Here is a 7,648-nt window from a genome sequence, read left to right as displayed (position 1 = left end):
AAGAAAAAAAAAAAAAAAAACAACACATTTAAAATGAAAAAAAAATATTTTTAGGTATTTTCACAAACAAAAACTGGCTTTTAAATAAATTTGCTTCCATAATGGTTGAATATGACAAAAGAAAACAAGAACAAAAATAAGAAAAAAGAAATCTAGACTGCGTGGAAGTGGAATATGAAAATAAGGCTTAAGGCGTCAGCTCCATATTTTTTTCAAGCCAAATATGTAATGTTGAGAAGAAATAATTATTAAAAGGTTCAAATCTTGTAATTTAATATTGTTATTAAAACTTTGCTGTATATCCTATACTTTAACATTTGGTGTTAATATAAAATTACTTGGCAATGCTTGACATTTGAAATAAACTTTTTTCTATGGTTTTATTTGCAAGTGTTCCATTAATTTTACTAGCTACAGTTGGGTTATAAAGAGTTTGAAATCTAAAAGGACACTGTCAAGGTTGGGTCAATGTTTTAGGTTTGTCAGTGTCGCCACCTCCAGCTCACTTGAATCTGTTCAACGTTTTTTTCTACAGATGAGCCCAAGCTGTGATGTTCAGATACACATTTTGAACTCTGAAGGTCAAGATTGTTCTGGATTGGAGTGGTACTTGATACCAGCACAAGAGGAGTCAGATAGGTGCTGATTTAGAGCTCCTCTTAACTCTGACGTACAGGGACTTATGATCCAAAGATTTGGTTCATAGCTATCTCTACTTTTATACAATTGCGTTCATAAATACATGTATAGAGAGAGAAGATCATCAGTAAGAATTGATAAATGGCAAACAGTAAAACAGTGTTAAATATTTCTTTTAAAGTGTGAAACATATGCAGTTCTCAAATTGTTCCTTTAAGGAAGCCGTTTTCAAATTGTTAAAAGGTAATTCTAAGCAGTAGCTAGTAAAGTTCTTTGTTATGAAAAAAAAAAAAAAAGCAACCAAAACCTTGGCAATGTCTTTTTGAATTAAGATTGATAATAACTCAAGTTAGATGCAAGTCTGTACTGATGAAAATAGAAGAACTTTCCTGAATCTTAATCACTATGAATATTCTTAGCTATTTGAAGTTACCATATGTTTTAATTATTTGTATTTAAAAATTATAACTCTACTTAGAAAGCAAAAAGGAATCCTAGGAGGGGTGCAATAACATTAATTTAAATGCTGATGCAAATCAAAGCAACATCATGTTTCTCTAGCTTTCCCTGTAGATAAAATTCTGTACCTTTGGTTGAAAAGTGTACATTTTTCTGCATTGTGGATACATTGCCTCATGCAGTATCAGTAAATCTCTCTTATTTTGGACTTAAATAAAATTTGAAATGTGACTTGCAGTTTTAGTTGGAATCCATTTCTTAGGCTTAAGCAAAATGTTTACTGAACATTGGAGAATACAGAGCGTTTACCAGAAACTTGAAACCCCTTCTTGTGGCTCAAGCTCTGACCCTGTTTCTGCAAGCATGTGAACACAGTGTATACTCTCAGTGCAGTCAGCGAGAGAGGTATATACAGTGTTTTTAATAGCAAACTTACTAGTAACTTCCCCCTAATTGAAATAAACCATTTCTTGACATGTCTGTAATCCATAGTTGTTCTGTGCATTACTCCTCATCAGGAATGTTGGGGAATGCATTCTGATTTTTAATGTTCAATGCTAGAATGACCAAACTAAAATAGGATTCATATGGTAATCTAAACTTTTTGAAAAAGTAGAATTGCATTACTGTATACAGTGGAAAGCTATTTATTGTACCTCTGGGCTTACTCCTCTAAAACTCATAGTGTAAAAAAAAAAAATCTTTGTCAAGCCTGAACTGATGTATATAACTGAAATAATGTAAAGTTATATTTTCATGTTTTTATACTTAACAACATGATGGGAACACATGATGTATGAGTATTTCAATTACAGATAATATTGATTGGATAATACTCATCTCAGTTAAAAAGCAGTAACCATCGTTTAATATCCATGTTACAGTACATCAGTATATTGCTATATAAAGTATGTCTGTGTGCATTTAAGTGAAAAGTAGTCAAGAGTGATGAAAGCTGTCCAAGGGTTTTTTATTCATTTTATATGAAAACTGTTATGGAGCAACCAAAATGTTTATGAACTCAAACTTGTGTAAATTTCAAAATGTCCTTTTACTGTAGCTTTTTGTTTACAGTACGGTATCTTATTTTCTGCTTTGTTAAACGAGTAACTATACAAAGGTGGACATACACTTTCTAAGACATTAACGTTCCCGTTTTTTCATGTATACCTATATGGCAGAAAATGCTTCTGATTTTATTTTTCAATCTAACACATGATGGCTTTTCTGGAGTGTTGTATAAACTTCAATCATACATAAAAAAAATCTTCTTAAAAAAGGCAAAAGAGCTTTAACGTCTGTTTAGTATTATTGAAATTTGGTTTCTTATTTATTATAAATGTATTTTCTGAAGATTTTGCATAGAGTAAACCTGTTTGTCCCCACAGACATGAAATTTCCTTGAAGAGTTTCGCAAGGAGAATATCAGTTCTTCCCCCAGATCATCTTGTCACTCAAGTGTAGATTTACTGTAGTATATGTTATCACTAAATGTAGTAATACGAGTTAATTGCCAACAGTATAATTGTATTTCTGGAATGTAACCTTCTTGATCGTAGTTATAATGGCAGTATGATAGGATTACAATGCTAGTAGGTTAAGTATGTATTGAGTAACTCTAGTTTAAAAATGTCAGCTTGGATAGTTTTCTTTTTTTAACTTCAATAGACTCTGTGTGTGTCCAAAGCAGAGAAAGAACTTGAGAAATAGCAAGTATTTTAGGTATATATTAGTAGTGTTGCTAGTAGAGAACCAGTACAACAGAGTCCGCTGTAACAGTGAACAAATTGAGGCTGCAGAGTTTTGCAATGTGAGTGGTTCAGTGTGTTTTATTTAAATCTAGTGCGTATTTTAACAGAGTACGTTTCCAGGGTATCGGTCTTCTCTTTGGGTGCAGTAGAGAATAGCTTTACATGAAGTACCATGCACAAATAATTGTATTTTAAATACAAATACAGTTATTTGTATATGGTAGTTTTATTTCAGCTATCAGTTGGTAACAGTTACACAAACACAGTGGTCACCAGCAAAAGAGAATCAGCAGCAGCTCTTCTGCATGATACCTCTAGAGGCTACTGAGACCTGTTAAATGGTGCCAAAGTTTATTGTTTATGAAATCTTTTAATTTCAGCTATCAAAATCTATTTACATATAAGCTATGTAGATCTTTTAGTAGCTGTCAGGTCCATGTTATATTAGAAACTCATTATCAAGCACTTAAAGTTTAGCAAAAGAATTCACTGCATCCTTAGCTTTGACCATTTTGGCTAGCATCAGTTTTGTAAATAGTAAAGAATACTATACAGCTGTGTGACACAAATAGCATTAGGGAATTATGTACAGTAATGACACCTATGTGACAAGTCTCATTCCATCTGTGCCTATTATTGGTTGTCCTGAAATTCCTGCTCATACTACTCCTAATACTCTAAACTTTGGGGCTGCTTCAAGTAGATAAGGGGTAAAATTGCCCTAAAATATTTCTTTTTTTCTGTCTTTAATTCTATCTTTCCTCTCTCGACAAAGAAGAAATTTGATAAGCATGTCTGCATCTAATATCTGGGGACCTATGGGAACATGGAAGTGGAAACAACTTCATAACAAAGTGTCTCATTTTTAATTCCTACTTGCATTTCATAGGTGTCAACTCCTTGTATCCTGAAGTAACTGTAATATTCATTATGCATCTTTTCTGAGAGATTTCCTTGAAGTAGTGAATATTGCTTTGATGATCACAGCTTCGCTTAGAGTCATTTGGGGCATTAACATAAAATTTCTTGAGCTGGTATTCTTTGGAAAGAAAAATCTTTAATGTATTATTTTTACAAACAAGTGGCAAAAGAAACACCAAACCAAACAGTAAGATACAATACAAAAATTCTGAGATTTACAGGTCTAAATCACCTGCAGCTTTTATGAGCCATGAGGCCTTCCTCCAGTCCGTAATGTTATCATTAGGGCATAATGCCTGATGCACTTTCTTTTCTTCTTGCCCCACCACCTGCAATTAAATGTACCTTTTGTACAATGTACAGAAGGTGTACAATGTACACCTAGTACATAGTTTTTAGCTTGGTAGGCAGGTAGGAAATATAATTGCTCTATACAATGCTTTTTTTAATTATTTGGCAGTCATTAAGAATCTTTATTATAGATCATTGCATATGTCTCTGTATTAAAGAAGCAGTGATGATAAAGGTAGGAAAGATATTTCAGGTAAAACCTTAATTCACGTGGCATAGTTATCCACTGCAGTGTTGGGACAAAAGAAGATTTGTCCCTGTTTTCCAAGGACAGAAAATATGTTCAGAATTGGTTAGGTTTTCTATTTTAAAAAAACTACTTTTAGTGAAGTTTTGAAACAATAATTCCATGTCTTGGTTTATGATAAACTCTTCTTAAAACTGGAAAAAAAAAAAACTGTTTCCAGAATCATTTACTGCTAGCAGTGTACAAGCTTCCTAGAAGGGAACAGCCCAGAGTCCTTCTGGTGTGTGCTTTACTGAAGCATCAAGAGCATCTTGTTAAAAATATACTTGGAGGCTTCTATATGACAACTTTTTAAATAATGTTTAATTTGCATTCTTAATTCCTTCCCTTCAGCACCATGTTCTTTCATTTAAGAGAAAAATGTAATTAAAGATGTCAAGCTATAGCTCTTTCACTTAATAGTATGCTTTGCAAATATTTTTCAGTAGTTTGTTTCCTTATGAGCTTCATTATAAACAGCAAACACATTTTTGGTTCTCTCATATAAATGGTGGAATATTCACAGAAATACTTATGGTTTTGAACAAGTAGGTATTTTTATACTGTCACAATGACTAAAGATACAGAAATACAAACTTCATTATATTTACTCGGGTGCTTGCTTTTATATTTCTTACTGTTCTTTTTAGTAATTTCACAAAACTGTTGGAAGAATATTTACATAAATTTGGAACTAAGTGGCTTAGAAGCTGATACAAGTTACCTGTAGCTGGAATTCATAGTTCAATTTTTTAGCTAGTCTGTGTTAATAAATAAGCAGGGTTGCTGGTATACGAAAGTGAAGATTATGGATGTTCCAATATATATGTACGTATACATAGCCATACACAAATATAGAAATGTAATAGTAAAAACAGTGCTGAATTTGGTAAGACTGTACTCAAACCTGATGATAACCACAATAATAATGCCTAGCAGGGCAAGTAGTGAGCGGAATGTTCATAAGCAAGTGCCTTGCCACCTTTAGTCTGAATAAATATGGAATCTACATTTCCATAGGACACAGTGTGAGTCCCTGTGGGACTCGATCTACAGCAAATACCATAAATGTGGTGTAACTCCTGTGATCACCTTTTTTTTCTCACTGACCGAATTAAGTTCTACAGAACTTGTGTGAGAAAAAGGGGGTCTTCCACACCACCTTTGGCCTATCCAAAAAGGTCAATGAAAGCTATTGCATGTGCCACTGCCTCTCACTTCAGCAGCAGGGTTGAGGGATTTATTTATACGCATGCATATTCCTAATTTGTCAAACTGCAGTCTTACCTATTTAAAAATCTTTTTTAATTTAAAAAATTGATCTGAGAGGCTAGGGTTTAGTGAAATCTAGCTTCACATAAACAAGGATGAACAAAACATTATTCTTTGTAAGTTACTACTTGATTTTCTGAACAAAAACCTCTACAAAAAATTAATGCCTCCAGAACTAAGTACTGGACATTGTCAGGGCTGGATACTACACTACCTACTTGGAATGTTGTGCAATAATATATACTCCTATGGTGCTGTGGCAGAGTTCTGTCCACATTTTGTATTATTTTTTTACCGGTATAGATAAATATAAGCTATAGGAAATCACTCTCACGGTGTAGAGTTGGCAGACAATTTTCAGTGTAATGTTGGCAGACAATTTTCAAGCAGTTTCTATTGATTGGTTGTATCTGTGTCATTATTATGTTCTTTAAATCTACAGCTTCTAAATATAAAAATAAATTGTGATAAACTGTCTTTATAAAGCCATTTTCTTCAGTGAGAGCAGGACTTTCCTTGACATACATTCTTCATCCTGATGGCCATAGTTATCTAAAATACTTGTTTTCCACAGGAATAGTTTTCACTCTTCTCTGTATATTCTTGCTTAGTTTAGGGGGCCTAAAAATATATCAAAGTATAGTTTTATATTTTTATGGGTTTTTTTTTAGTGTTACAGATCCACAATTAGATGTGGAAGGTGTTCATCAGTTCTGCTTAGTCCACCTTATAAGCTGCTTTCTATAAGGAAGTCTTTGTAATTTTGTGCTTGTAACTTAAAGCAACTGAAGCCCAGGGAAGTTGGGGCACCAAGACCAAGTCTGAACCTCCAGTTCAGCCTATGCAGTGATCTCCCCTGGGCTCGCTGCGCTTGTGCTCATGCTGGCAAAACTGAATTGTTAACGTGGTCAAGATGCAAAAACTATTTCTCCCCTCTGAACACAATACCAAGGGGGAGAGCTATGTCCACCCTTTATGAAGAGCTTATTTCTTTCTATGAACTGCAGTCATCTAGATTCAGCCAATTCAGGATGTAACTTCAGAAAAATTGCATTAATATAAAACAATCATATATTTTCTCAGCATAGAGGAAACTCGGCATTTACCTTCATTCAAGAAAATTAAGCACAGCCATCATGGCTGGCTAAATCGCCATTTTATGGGGATTTTTGTCATAGGACAAAAAAGATCATTATATGAATTATGACATCATATATTAGTTTAAAAAATGTGTAAGCATCCCAGTAGACAAGCTCACAAGAATGTAGGTGTTATTTTTTTTAGTAAGATTATAGTATGTGGACAGCCTTTCTTTGTGCATGTTGCAGCATGCTATATAAATCAGAGGATTATTGGCTTGCTGAGTGATTGTTCTGCAGTGTCAAACCTGTATAATAACATATACACAATTAATATAATTGTGGGGGGTTTTTTTAATTTTTTTTAAACTAAATACCCTTTAATCCCTTACAGAAACCTAGATTTAGGAGCAATACTTAAGTGTGAAGCAAAACTGCTCAGCGTGACAACATCACCTTATCTATGCTCTTTTCTTCTTATTAAAGTATCTGTAGGAAAAAAAAAAGTGTCTTACTAGAAGAAATAGGCAACAAAGAGTGGATAGTAGAATACAAACCAAGACTAGAGGATTGGGTTTTGAAGCCATGACGTGAAACTGTGATACTGCTTAGTAAATAAACTAGAACTTCTCATTTAAATTGGAAAATTAGAAAGTTAGAGAGAGGTTCAGTAGGTTTTTGTGGTGTAGCTGAATCATAGAAATGTGTCATAATGAATGTAAACACTGATCATAGCCTTTGGCAAGTAACAGTCAGGCCTATACAGCTTCCAGGTATTAGCTGTTTTAGGAAACTGTGAAATTGTTATGGGTCAGATTTACTGCTTAGCTAAATCCAGATCCCAGTCTGGCTGCCGACATTTAATCAGTTTCTGGGGTTAAGCCAGACCATTTTCTTTCCAAATGAGGAGTCAATGTTGCTTTTCAGCTGACTTGCATTGTATTTTGAAG

General features: G+C 33.7%; 1 protein-coding gene across 1 annotated transcript in view; it reads left to right on the top strand.

The window, feature by feature from the left end:
- Window positions 1-2,386, top strand: part of LOC103778451 (glutamate receptor 4-like) — a gene marked incomplete at its 5' end in the record, with an annotated part of 6,401 nt that extends 4,015 nt beyond the window's left edge. Inside the window, one exon of the mRNA XM_008946043.1 lies at window positions 1-2,386. This exon is cut by the window's left edge and continues 517 nt beyond it.
- Window positions 2,387-7,648: the final 5,262 nt, after the last annotated feature.

Source organism: Merops nubicus, unplaced genomic scaffold (genome assembly GCF_000691845.1).
Source record: "Merops nubicus isolate BGI_N331 unplaced genomic scaffold, ASM69184v1 scaffold16370, whole genome shotgun sequence".
In the NCBI taxonomy this organism is placed as follows: domain Eukaryota; kingdom Metazoa; phylum Chordata; class Aves; order Coraciiformes; family Meropidae; genus Merops; species Merops nubicus.
This window is presented reverse-complemented; position numbering and strand designations above follow the sequence as displayed.